The 14,103-nt window shown below is 38.8% G+C and overlaps 1 long non-coding RNA gene across 1 annotated transcript in view; it reads left to right on the top strand.

Moving 5' to 3' along the window:
- The first annotated feature begins 3,275 nt into the window (after positions 1–3,275).
- LOC131480095 (uncharacterized) overlaps positions 3,276–14,103 on the top strand; it is a 46,495-nt gene continuing 35,667 nt past the window's right edge. Inside the window, exon 1 of the long non-coding RNA XR_009245249.1 lies at positions 3,276–3,401. This is a non-coding gene — a long non-coding RNA (uncharacterized LOC131480095). The remainder of the gene's footprint in view (positions 3,402–14,103) is intronic.

Here is a 14,103-nt window from a genome sequence, read left to right as displayed (position 1 = left end):
GTAGTGTTATTCTTTGTTGTTTAAATCAACACAGCCAGTCTGCAGTAATAAGGAAAAAAATGATATCGGAAAACTATTCAAGTAGAAGTGACACTAATTAAAACTTTAAAATGAGAAGGCTTATAAAGAATGATTTAGTCATTGTATTGTTATGTGGTTTTCCCCTAACAACTTAGCACCTGTTTCCATTGAGACAGCATCTCATGCTACAGCCTAAAAACAAGAGCTGAAGCGTCTCCTGTTGGAGAATCTAGTCACCACATGCCACCAAGAAAACTCTCATCTCTGGGCACTCAACATTCCTCATCCTGAAAGAACTGTCACAAACGGGTTGTGCCTGAAATGAATGAGTCCCCAGCTTTCACCAGCTGCATTTCTGTGGAATTGAATGGAGGAAAATTAAGATAGGGTAATGACAGTATGGAAGGAGATGAAAGAAAATGAAAATTAAGACATCAGCTGCATATAGTGTGAATCACCGCATGAAGGAATTCACCTATGTTAGCTTACTTGATCCTCACACTAACCCCATGAAATAAGTACTAGACCCACAGAGGTTAAATTGCACAAGGCCACAGGACTAATATACATCAGAGTGATATTATCAAAACCTGTGTTCCTGCAATGTATATAAAGAAGTGTACCTACTACAGAAAACACAATGGTAGTATCTATTAGGAATAATTAGAGGCAGAATTACAATACAGCCCAGAAACTCTTATCCTTGGTATTTATTCCAGAAGGAAGTGAATTGGGGGCCCGGCGGCGTGGCCTAGCAGCTAAAGTCCTCGCCTTGAATGCCCTGGGATCCCATATGGGCGCCGGTTCTAATCCCAGTGGCCCTACTTCCCATCCAGCTCCATGCTTGTGGCCTGGGAAAGCAGTCGAGGACAGCCCAAGGCTTTGGGATCCTGCACCCATGTGGGAGACCTGGAGGAGGTTGCTGACTCCTGGCTCCAGATTGGCACAGCACCGGCCGTTGCGCTCACTTGGGGAATGAATCATCAGACGGAAGATCTTCCTCTCTGTTTCTCCTCCTCTCTGTATATCTGACTTTGTAATAAAAATAAATTTTTAACAAAAAAAGAAAGTGAATTGGAGCAGATATTTCTACAGTCATATTCATAGTAGCCAAAAGGTTGAAGCAAACAAATGTCTATTAAGAAAGGAACAGATAAACTGATTGGATATGTACATTGATTAGAATGCTGTTAAACCTTAACAACAAATGAAATTCTGAAACACATGTCATGAATAAAATCTGAAGATATGCTCAGAAAAAAAAATTAGCCCAATAAACAACAAATATTGCTTTTCATATGCATAGTACTTAGATTAATCAAATCCTGTAGATAGAAATAGAGTGGTACCTTGGGGATCAAGAAGGAGGAAAGCATGTGAGCAGACAAAAAGTTCTAAAAACATTTGGATCTGATAGTTGTACAACATAAATATATTTAATGACACTGAACTATAATCTCACAAGTGGTAGGTTTTGTGTAATGCATATTTTACTGTAGTAGAAAAAGTATGCTCCCTTTCCATAATATAGAGTGATTACTGAGTGTCTTAGACCCTTCAGGGTTCCATAACAAAATATCTTAGATTGGATAACCCATAAACAGAAATGTGTTGGTTCAGCTATGGAGACTGGAAAATTGAAGATCAAGGCAGTGTCAAACTTGGTATCTGGGGAAAGCTCCATCTCTGCCCTACAGATGGTAGGACCTTGATGCTAGGACCATCCAGCAGTGGGGAAGAGTGAATGCTGCCTCTTCTTAGGTCAGAAAGGCGGAAAGCCAGCCCCTTTCAACCTCTTACTGGCATATCTATACAATTCTTAAGGACAGATCCCTCATGGCTTAATCACTTCCCTGAAGCCCCACTCGTAGTACTATGACATTAGATTATATGTCCCATATAGGATTGTTGAGGAAGCATGAGTGCTGACACCACAGCTCTGGGAGTGATTCCCAGACAGTAATGATGTTTCTCAGATGCTCTGTATCTTTGTGGGTCCTGAAAATGGTTTTCACCAATGGATTGTGTGCAAAGTGAGATAGATAGATAGATAGATAGATAGATAGATAGATAGATAGATAGATAGATAGATACTCAGTCTGGACAAAAAGCAACTAAGCCAATGTGCATTCTCCATTGTCTTTTGCATTCTTCTGGGCATAGACAAGGAATTCTGAGACCATAGAATGGCAGAGAGCTGTCGATAGAAGAGCCTGGGTTCCTGAATTACCACATGGCAGAGAATTACTTAGGAAAGAAAGTAAGAAACATAGTTTTATTGTAAGGCACTATCATTTTGGAGTTTATTGCCATAGTATATTTTATCTCCTTAAACAATACAAGTAGAGACTAGCTTCCTGTCTTTTCAACCAAAGAAAACGAAAGGTAGATCCCTCCAAGACTAAGACATGACAAGCAATGCTTGTATAAGAGACCTAGAGTTAGTGTGAACACACTGAAAGTCAACAAACAGCAGAAACGACATGTAGGTTGGAATTTACCCCACTGTGGAATAACCAATCTTGTACAATAAAGACGAGACAAAAATGAAATTAATTTGCAGAATTGTTAGGTCTAGGGAAAAATCTAAAAAGATTTCCTCTAAAAGGAGGTAAATACTGAATTTCACCAAGAAAGAAGTTGATGAACCCACCAATGATATCACCCTCCAAAAATTACTGATAACCAATCATGAGGACTGTACCTACATGATTGTATTTGTCACTTAATGATACAGAGTTAAACTTACTTACAGAAATGCCTGCTTTTTGATAAATTGCCTCAAATTAGGCTGCAGGGAGTTTAGGAACACAGAAGGATGGGTAAGTACTGAATTTTGCACAATTATAAGAAGCTAAAGTATATATTGCAATTCTTCTCACATAGCTTTGTGGCTAACCCTGCAGTTAGGGAGCAAGGGAACTTTATTAACCCTGAAGCTTCTGGCAATTGGAAGCCACATACACTTAAGTCATTTCTTCTGAATGTGCTTACATGATCAGTTTAAAACAATAAGTAGGACATTTAAGTAAGCAGAATCAGAAAGGAGTAGTTAAATTATAAGCAAAAAAGAAAGACTACATGTTATGGTTTCCCTCAGCTGATCTCAATGCCAATGTTTTCTACCATCCAGAGATGAAAATGTTGAAACAGGTGATTTCTTCCAGAACTGCATGCCGCAGAATGCAAGGCACACAGAGATGTGTGGTCGGAGGTGAGACAACCAGCATCAGAGCTGCGTTTCCTTCTGTTTTTCAGGTGTCTTGAAGATTAAGCCAACCTCCAATGTAAAGCTGGATTTTGACACTAGGTCACAGGCAGTGTTTCAGTCAGCTACTCTGCTCAATCATAAGATGGGAAGCTACTCCACAGGAGCCCAGGTGAGTCTCAGTTCTGAGGAGACTCATGCCTTTGTCGTGTTTTCTTGTTCTCTGACCTGTCTGGAATACAGGCAGCCCAATGGTAAAATCAGCTCAGGTTCTGCACAATTAAAGGATTGAGCATACTTAGAGTGGGCCTGGAAATTGTCCTAAGTGAGGGAACCAAGATGGTAGAACTGTACTCAGTAGCAGTAACTTGGAGGAAAAGAAACAGTGATTTTTTTTTATACAACATGAGGCTGTCCTTGAAACCCCTAAATCCTCTCTTCTAGAGAGTAAGAACAGATCCCAGGGTGGAGACACTGAAACCACCACCAAAGAAAGTCTATGTGGGTTGTATCTCTTGATGTTTATTCTCTTAGAAACTAAAACAAAACTGACCATGGAAGCACATTTACTCACTTAAACTGATAATTAAATGTATTTACATGTTGATACTTTGAGAAAAATAGCTATTTTACCACATACAAAAATGTATTGTTTTATAATTTCTGCCAATATCGTTGATAGCAGGTTTAACACGAGGCATTTGTATTCTGATATCTGCTTCTATACTCAATATTGTAGGATTATGGCTTTGGTTTAAGGACATGAAAAAAATAGTTTCTCATAAAGTGGAAAAATGGACAAATATTTTAATATTTTTTAACACAAATGGTGATAGTCTTCATTAATATCACACCCAAATTCAACAAGCAGTGATTTCTCACAGGTAAGTGTCAGGAAATTGAAAACAAATCATATTCTGTTACATTAAAGTCTGGGGTTTGTCTTACCTTGACTGTATATTTTTATTTATGCAAAGCATAATGTGCTGATCATTTAGAAAATATTGATTGATTTAGAGAGCTTCAAATGTTGATAAGATGGCATTATTGGTTTTTCTTTCATCATTTATTAGAAGGTAAGCATTTAGCCTAGTGGTTAAGGTGTCCACACCCCATATCAGAATGCCTGGATTTGAAGCCCGGTTTCAGCCCCGACACCAGCCTCCTTGGACACAGCAAGTCATGGGTTAAGTAGCTGGGATCCTGTTGTTCACATAAGAGACCTTAATGGAGTGCCTAGCCCCTAGCTTTAGTCCTGACTGAGGCCAAGCCATTGTGGACATCTGGGAAGTGAACCAACAGATGAAAATAACCTTATTAGTTTATGATAGACTTTACAGATAAAACAAAGTAGAAAGAAATATACTCATATAATGTTCCTTAACCAGAAAACTAATGTTCCCTTTCAAGATTTGATGAATAATTTTTCAAATGATCACTTCATACTCACACACAAATACCGCTACAACATTTTTATTTATCTAATTTTAAATAAATAGGTTCACTGTTTTAACCTTTTTATTTAATAATTATTTCTGAATATCTTTCCATATGCTAATCATAGGGTTAAACCATCATCCATCATGACCATAAAGCTTGCAGTTATGTGAATTTTCCCACAGATGGCCATTTGGTTCCACCTTCTGGTACAAACACTGCTAAGATAACTTCATACCTATAGTTCTTCATAGGTCTCTAATCATTTCCTTAGAAGTATATTCCTAGTAGAATTATTTGATGGAATTGTTACATTTTCTTCATATCTATTCCCTGTAATACTTGATACAAATGAGGCAAAAAGAAAATGCAAGCCAGAGAGCCTGGGTAAATTAATTCTGGCAGATAAAGTGGATTTCTAACATACAAATACTGAATACCAAGTAGAAATATAGATAAGTTTCTCTGAGAACAATCCACTAAGTCAAAATCCAAACACTCTGTCTTCCCAGAAAAAAAAAAGTCCTTGTTTTTCACATGAAGGAGAGCCTTTAATGTTAATGAGGAAATACAGCAAGCTAACGATTTGTCAGTAGAGGAAAAGAAACTGTCAACCGACTGCTGACAGAAACCTAGGCGGGAAGACAGTGCTTTGTACTCTGATTCAGTACCTGAGTGCAGTTTATTCTACAAGCCCCATGATTGCTTCAAATATCACCTCACAAAAACCTATTTAACCTAAAAGTGATAGTAGTAATATAAACATGAATTCATTGCACTGTTTCAATGGAAAACATCAATCACAACCACCTAAATTAAAAATCAACTGTACAACAATAAAGTCTGCTTTGCCTTCACTGTTCTTAGCACTTGCCACAGAACACCTTTGTGGTCAAATGGGTGGTCATGGGTATGGCTCCCCAGCAAGCAATTCTTCAACCCCCACTGTGTCACATAAATTGAACCAATTCTGACATTCTACCTGGAGTTAGAGTCATATTCTGTAAGCTAAGGGCATTGATACAGCAAGGACTCAAGCTCCAGCCATTCTGTTCCTCAGTCATTACTGGACACAGAGCCAGTCACCTCAGAAACTCTTGCCTAGCTTATTTTGCTCCCCAGCCCACATTCTCCTTTCTTTTCCAACCACCTAGCCCCAGATATTGTGAAAAGCCTGTGAAAAACTACCCCAATTCCAATCTCCATGAGCCTCCTGAGCTTTGAGAAACTTGGCCTACTAAGGGATTGGGCCACTGCCCTGGGTTTGTTCCATCTACATGCCAGCAGTTGGTCACCCTCTGCAAATTTATTTTCTTTAATAAACTTGGGTTTTTTGTGACTTCCTACCACATCTCCTCTGTCTTGTGCTTCTTTCCCCACAGGCACAGCTCCATAAGACTGTCCTCAATCTTCAAACTTCAATTACAAGTCCAAGCCCTTTGTACTTCTGATTGGCTAACTAAATGGGAGGTTACTACGATCCTCTTTCAGCTTCATTCATTCATTACAGTAGCCAACAGAGTTCAGGGAAGTACTTTACCTTGGCTGTCCATTATAAAAAAAATGCAACTCAAAAACAGTCAGCCGGAAGACCTGAATAGTGCAAGGAGTAGGGGAAGCAGTGTTACCTCCAAAAGCTTTCTAATGGACCTTGTAGTAATAAAGTCTTTTCATTCAGTAAGTGCTTAAGAAATGGAGTTCCTGGAAGGAGCTGCTTAGCGAATAATATTTACTCTGTGCTGGGTCCCAATTAGATTCAATGGAAATAGATCTTAAATAACTTAGGAGGAACCCTGTGTAACCTTTGTAGCTAAGAAAATTTATATGCTAATTTCAATTATTAGGAAGGAAAAATAACTTATCTATAATGAAATTGAATTTGAAAAGGCAATGTTTATAAATATTTTCCCAACCAAAATGAAAGTATTATTGATTAATACTGGACTTCTGTTCTTCAGGAGATACCATTATGAGAACAAAAAGGCAAACTAGAAGGAGAGCCATTGGTGATCCATTAATCCAAAAAGTACCCATACACAAATATGCAAGCAGTTTCTGTAAATATGTGAAAACTTGCATGACCAAGTGTTAAAAAATAAGCAGAATAGCTGTAAGAAGTGATCAAAATACACTTTGTAAAAAAGATATTCAAATCATTGACAGGCTAATGAAAAGACACATAAACCAAAATCACACAACATATCCCTACATCAGCAGGCCTTCAGTTAAATAATCTACATGGTGGAATTCTAAATTGGCACAAACGCTGCAATACAGGACCCATTGTCTACCAATACTGTGTATATCTCTATGATCCAGTGCTTCCTCCTCTTGGGATATACCTGGGGAAACGGGTTTACTATCGCCCACAAAAAAAAAAAAAATAGCTAAACAGGGCTATTCTTACCGGTGTTAACCAATATTCCAAACTAGGGACTAGGCAAATAATCTCTGTATTAGAATGACTATATTAAAATATAGTTTCACAATAGAATACTACAGTCAAACAGAAATTTTTAAAAATAACTTCAACATGGAAATGTGTCAAAAGCATTATTATGAGTGAAAACAGCTAGATAAGAGCTAGGTAAGAGTATGTATGATGGTATTCCGTTATATGTGAGTTTAAAAAGTTTCAAACTTATGATAATGGAGTTTAGGATTAGAATAGCAGGCGACATTATACATCCTAGAGCCACACTGAGTGCTAGAAATGTTCTATAGCTTCATCTCCCAGGTATAAATATATGTATAAATGTTATATATATAGTCATGTGCCATATAATAATGTCTTAATTGAAAATAGGCTCTGTAGATGAAGGTAGCCTGTTACAGCTATAACAAGGCTAAAAAATTCTACCAACTGTGTTATCATAATCATGATAATGTCATAGGGAAACCATCATTCATATGCTCTGGTGATGTTAGTATGAACAAATTGACTACATGTCCTGGAGTGCAAAATTATAGCACATACAATTGTGTGCAGGATGTGATAACTGATAATTATATTAAACTGATATATTTACTATATACAAACATATAGGTAAATAGTTTAGTATGAAAACTTTTATTCCTTTTATAAAATTATTTATATTTATTTGAAAAGGAGAATTACAGGAAGAGTGTGGGGAGAGAAGAGGAGATGTCTTCCATCTGCTCATTCACTCCCCAAATGGCTGCAATGACCAGAGGTGGGCCAATCCGAAGCCTGGAGCATGGAGCTAGGAGCCTCCTCTGGGTCTCCCAAGTGGGTGTATAGGTCCCAGCCTTTGCTGCTTTCCCAGGCCATTAGCAGGGGGCTGAATCAGAAGTGGAGTATCTGGGACTTGAAACCGTGCCCATATATGATATCAGTGCCAGAGGTAGCAGCTTTATTTAATAAGCCATTGCACAGATTTTTATACATACTTTTTTGTTTTATTTTTAATTTTTTATTACTTATTATTTTTAATTTCATTAATTACATTGTATTATGTGACACAGTTTCATAGATACTTGGGTTCTCCCACCCCTCCCCAAACCCTCCCACCATGGTGGATTCCTCCACCTTGTTGCATAACCACAGCTCAAGTTCAGTTGAGATTCCCCCATTGCAAGCGTATACCAAACATAGAGTCCAGCATCTTATTGTCCAGTCAAGTTCAACGGCTTCTTAGGTATATCCTCTCTGGTCTGAAGACAGAGCCAGCAGAGTATCATCCCAGTCAATTGAAAGCTCCAACATACCATCAGCAAAAATTTACATCATTATGGAATTAATTGACATAGTAATGAGTAACCAATATGTTAAAAGTAAATGCGAGTTCCTAGCCACCTTCTGTGACCACCTCACTTACATTTCAATTTTAGTTTATACACAACATATAACAATAGCACTCCTAGGAATATATCCAAAACAATTGTTTTATGAGAAACCAACATGCACTCCTATGTTCATAGCAGCACAATCAGTAATTGCAAAAACATGGAAGCAACCAAAATGCCCATCAACAGAGGATTGGATAAGAAAGCTATGGTTCATCTACTCCATGGAATACTACTCAGCTATTAAAAAAAACAAAATGCAGTTCTTTGTGGCCAGATGGGCCAAACTGGAAACCATAATGCTAAGGGAAATGAACCAATCCCAAAAGGTTAAATACCACATGTTTGCCTTAATTTAAGATGATATGATGTTATATATAACATGTTATGTTATGAATGTTATACATACTTTTCATTGCTATGTTAGACTCAATTCATACAGAAGTTTGCTGTAAAACAGTACAATATTTATGCTGACAGCTGCCTCATATAATTTACATACATATAAAATCCCATTAGGCTGCACCCTATTTACAAGTTATACCTCAGGTTTTAAAAGGCAGTATAGATGGCTGTTTGCAAAATTTTTTTGTCGTTACAAGTAACATAACATAGTCCCAGGCTAAGTGAGGGACAATAGATGTGACATTTCAAAAATATAGCTTCAAATTATTTGACACCATCCAAATGGTAATGTCCAATTTCTTTCCTTTGACTATAAGGCAAAATAATAATTTGCTTGTAAAAACACACAAACAAAAATAATGTAATATATGCCCGCATGGTCTATCTAAGTATGTATGTAAGAGAGAGGAAGGGGGCTGGGGGAGAGAGAGGGACAGAGGGTTGGAGAGGGAATGATAGATAAACCTACCAGCATTCCGATTGCAATAGAACTGGAACAGCCTCAGCGATGAGTTGGAAAGAACCCTTTTGCTTATAATATGAAGAATACTTAGAATATTAGTTTCAGTTTTATTGGGAGCAAGAAATGTTTTGTTTTTGCTTCACCACAAGTCACCCAATTAGTGACGTGAGCTGACTTGTGTATTGTCTTAGAGTAGACACAGACATAGCACAGCTGAGTTCTCTGCTCAGGGTCTAAAGGTCTCACATGTCAGAAGCTGTATTCCCATCTGGAGCTCAGGGTCTTCCTCCAGTATTAGGCATAATCTGGTTTCTTTAGAATGTAGGAACTGAGGTCCTCCTTTTCCTGATGATGGTTTAAGTTAGCCTGATTTGCTTTCACCATCTGGTGGCCACCCTCTGTGTCCTGGCCATGCAGGCACCTCATTAGCTGTTCCTAACATAGCTGTTTTCTCTCTTCTGAGGCCTGCAGTACTCTCTGGCTCTTCACTTGATAAAGGGCTTGCCTGATCAAGTCCTATTCTCCCAGGACATCATCCCGTTCCATTAACTCTAGGACAGCTGATAATTAACCCAGTCATGGAAATGACACTTGTTATTTCCAGAAATTCATATTCAAGGGAAGCAACTTATAGAGGTTTGAAATTTTAGGGACCATTTTAGAATTCTGGCTGCTAGGATTGCTGCCAGAATTGTTAGTATAAGTAGTGATGTGTATGGGTTGATAGATATTCTTCATGCCTAATCATCATGGATTCATTTACTTATTCAACATTTTATTCTCAGGGAACTTCAAAGGTAATGTGTATAGCTTATGACCAGATTGGTGTCACAGACTGAAAAAAATAAAAGGCAAATAACAAAACAGAGAAACTAGTATCCGGAAACTTCTATCTTTACACATAAAACTCAGCTCTATACTTCATAGCTTCTAAAACAGATGAAAATAACATGAGCTCTTCTTCATGAATGTATTACTTGCTAGAAAAGGAAACAGAATTTCACAGCGCAGACAACGCTTTTTTGGATTCGAAATCTGAAAGATTTTTTTCCCTTGTCATTCTTTAGAAAGGGGAAATTTGAGTAACAATGTCTGGAATGACAATCTCTATTTGACAAAAACCCAGATTTTTCAAATACATCTTTTAAAAATCTGTATGAAGCCCAGGACGGAGAATAAGTAGTTCCGCAAAAGTAATCGATGAGAGCATTCAAGCAATTTTTGTGGATCTGTGCATTTCTCCACAATAACCATACATGGAAAAAACTTTATCCTCATTTAAAAAAAAAAGATGAAACTGAGCCTTAGAGAGGGTAGGTTACTTGACTGCAGACAGAATGGGTAGAGATTAATTTGAGGAAATAGTGAAGAATCGATAATAGTTAATCACTCTCTTGGACATGATCAACTAGTGGTTGCCTTCACCAAGCTTTTGACAAATGTCAGGCAATTGCTAACTGAAATCAATGGCCGTTCAGTAAGGGCTGATTATCTCTGATGTTGACTGAATGAAAATCCATGTGCTTCATAATCTAGAGACAAAGATGCAAAGTGTGTAAACAAGTGAAGATGTTCTTGCAGTGAAACCTTGGAGAGCTGAACTTACACTCTCACCTCTGTCTGGAAGGGAACCCCATCTCCAAAGGGAGGTGAGTCAATGGAAAAAACTAGTGAAGGAAAGCAGATGAACAAGAAAAGCAAATGGATACAGCCCAAGAGTAAGTCAGGGCACTTTTCAGAGAATTCCTAGAAAAGGAAGAGAGAGGGAAGACTGCTGAAGGGAATGAAGGAAAAAGGTACAAAAATAATGTGGTAGTGCTGCTTACTTTCACTGGATTAGGAAATGAACTTGCAGAAACCAAGTGGTTATTCAAAATGGGTGTTCTATGTTAGCCCAACCTACCAGTGAGTCTCGATTTCCTCTTTGTTGAAATGGAGTTTCTAATAATTCTTGGCTATTACTTTACAGCATTTTATTAAGATCATTCTCTCATAAAGCCTTTTCTTGACACGTTTTATTTGTTTCAAGCCATTTTAAGTAGTAGGAATACACAGTTAAAGGACTCAATATTTGCCTTCATAGACTAAAATCCCTCATAGAAGGAAGCAGGGATGGATAGAAAGCAAAGGAAAATTGCATATATGATATATGTGGGTATATATGTGTGTATGTATATATATTCATAAACATATATGTGTGTATATATATAATTTTATGGTATCCATAGTATTAGAAAGTAGTAAGATTATATAATGAGTATCTGAAAGATGTGTGTACACTACATCAGGACATGTTGATTGTGTTACTAAAAACACTGTCTTGGAGAAGTTGACTGCTAATTCCAATTATTGAAGGTGCATCATAATTGATGATAGATAAGAAAAGAAATAGGAGGTAGATATGGGAGATTGCCCCTGGATCTCTGCTTGTTTAGCCTATGTGGGACTCATAGGCACATGGCACACCGTGTCCCCGGAGGAAATCCTGACGATGGTTTGGGCTAATCAAGACTTCAGCCTGGTCTGAGCACTGGCTATACAGGCAAGAGCTGTGGGCTGCACCCCGGTCTCTCTTCTATGTCCTCGGAATGAATTCTGCCACCAAGACCTCCACCAGAAGGGTGACCTTTTCTTCTGAGACCCACATTGGAACAGACATTGGAGGACAAAATTCAACACAAGAACATCACCTGGTATTGCATCATCCTGCAGGCAGAATGCCTATCCATGATGTGATGATAATTGTTCTTAATGTAAGTCCAGTTTCTGTTGGAGAGCTAGGATAGCGAGTCTATAAGTAAATTGGGCTAGTTTTGAATTCTAAGGACAGAGAAGAGAGGCCAGGGTTGCAACCCACCACTCTTGCATAACGCCAGTGGTAAGGCAGGTTGAGTTTTCCGTTAGCCCAAACCATCTTCATGGGGTTCCCCCAGAGACATGGTGTGCTGTGTGCCTATGATCTCCACATAGGCTAAGCAGGTAGAGATCCAGGGGTGATCTCCCACAGGCAGAGAGAATGAATGTGTGAGTGTAGAGACAGCAAGAAGAATGGTTAAAGGAACTTTGACTCAAAAAGCCCTGGGGCCCAGTACAGTAGCCTAGCAGTTAAAGTCCTCAACTTGCACAAGATGGATATGGGCACCGGTTTGTGTCACAGCAGCCCCACTTCTCATCTAGCTCTCTGCTTGTGACCTGGGAAAGCAGGTGAGGACCGTCCAAAGCCCTGTGACGCTGCACTTGCGTGAGAGACCCAGAAAAGCTCCTGGTTCCTGGCTTTGGATTGGCTCAGCTCCGGCCATTATGGCCATTGAGGAGTGAATCATAGGACGGAAGATTTTCCTCTCTGTCTTTTCTCCTCTCTGTCTATCTGACTTTGCAATAAAAAAAAGCCCTGGATCCTAATGTGAGCTATGTTATTTACAATGAGTGATAGAGGTAACTTGCAGGATTACAATGACAATTATAGATAATTTTTGAAAAATATGGAGTAAGTGGTAGCTGATATAATGATGCTTATTTTATTAAAAAAAAGATTCATTTTATTTATTTGAAAGAATCACAGAGACAGAAAGAGAGGCAGAGGGAGATCTTCCTCCATTGGTTCACTCCCCAAAGAACCACAACCCCCAGGACTAACCCAGGTAGAAGCCATGAGCTAGAAGCTTGCTTGAGGGGCCCAAGTACTTGGGCCATCTCCTGCTGCTTTCCTAGGTATATTATTAAGGAACTGTATAGGAAATGGAGCATCTGATATTTGAACTAGCATCCAGCTTTGATGCTGGCATTACAGGTGGTAGCTTAACCCACTGTGTACAATCTCAATGATGCTTATTTTAGTGAGGATATGTGCAAAGGCATTAGGTCATAAGAAAGTATAGTATGAATGGGAGTATTGGAACTAGACATGATATTACCAGTGTTTCATGAAAGGAATGATGAGGGATTACCTTTAGTACTGACACAATGAATGATGACATGAGAAAGGAAAAAAAGGATGAAGTCTCCAGGACTTGATGAGTGCATCATCTGTTTGGGTATGGCCTTGTAGTTATATGATGGTCTTTTCTCAGAGGGATGGAATAAAACAGAGAACTAGATATGCTCAGGAGATATGGAGTTGGGGCACAGAAGACGAAGAGGGAAATGGGGAGTTTGTGTTTGTACCTGTTCATCGGAAGCTATCTCTGGGGCATCCAAAGGAGGTGCATGTTCAGAATTGAGCACTGAATTTGAGATTCAGTTCTGAGGGTCATCAACCAGAACAAAGGGAGAACACAGGTGTGAAAGCGATCGCTTTGGATGAGCATTTGAGAGAGGAAAGGGAGGCGAAAGGAGAGAACTCTGAATAACACCAATCAGCAGGTGGGTTGAGGAAGAGAAGCTTCCCCAAAAAGAAAAGACAATGTTTGTACCGCCTACTTCCAAAGAACATGTCATTTCTCAGCCATCTCTCCTTGCTCCCTTCTCCTGCTCAACACTCCCATTTCCTCCAAGCACATATTTTAGCATATCTGATAAGTTAAGCTGTAAGCAAATTCAAAGGAACACTAACCAGTGGTGTAATAGAGTCACCCACAGCAAACAGGCTGGTGGCAATCTGTGCTTACCAGACTGTCCTCAGACCACCTAAAATCATATCGTTTAGCTTTCCCATGTGCAGCTCTAGGCTTTGATAAAGGCATATGCAAAAGCAGAGATGACAAGAACAGAAGGCAAAAAAACATGGGCTGTAAAATATGACTATAGCTCCCACTCCACCGCC

Source organism: Ochotona princeps, chromosome 4 (genome assembly GCF_030435755.1).
Source record: "Ochotona princeps isolate mOchPri1 chromosome 4, mOchPri1.hap1, whole genome shotgun sequence".
NCBI classification, from domain to species: domain Eukaryota; kingdom Metazoa; phylum Chordata; class Mammalia; order Lagomorpha; family Ochotonidae; genus Ochotona; species Ochotona princeps.
This window is presented reverse-complemented; position numbering and strand designations above follow the sequence as displayed.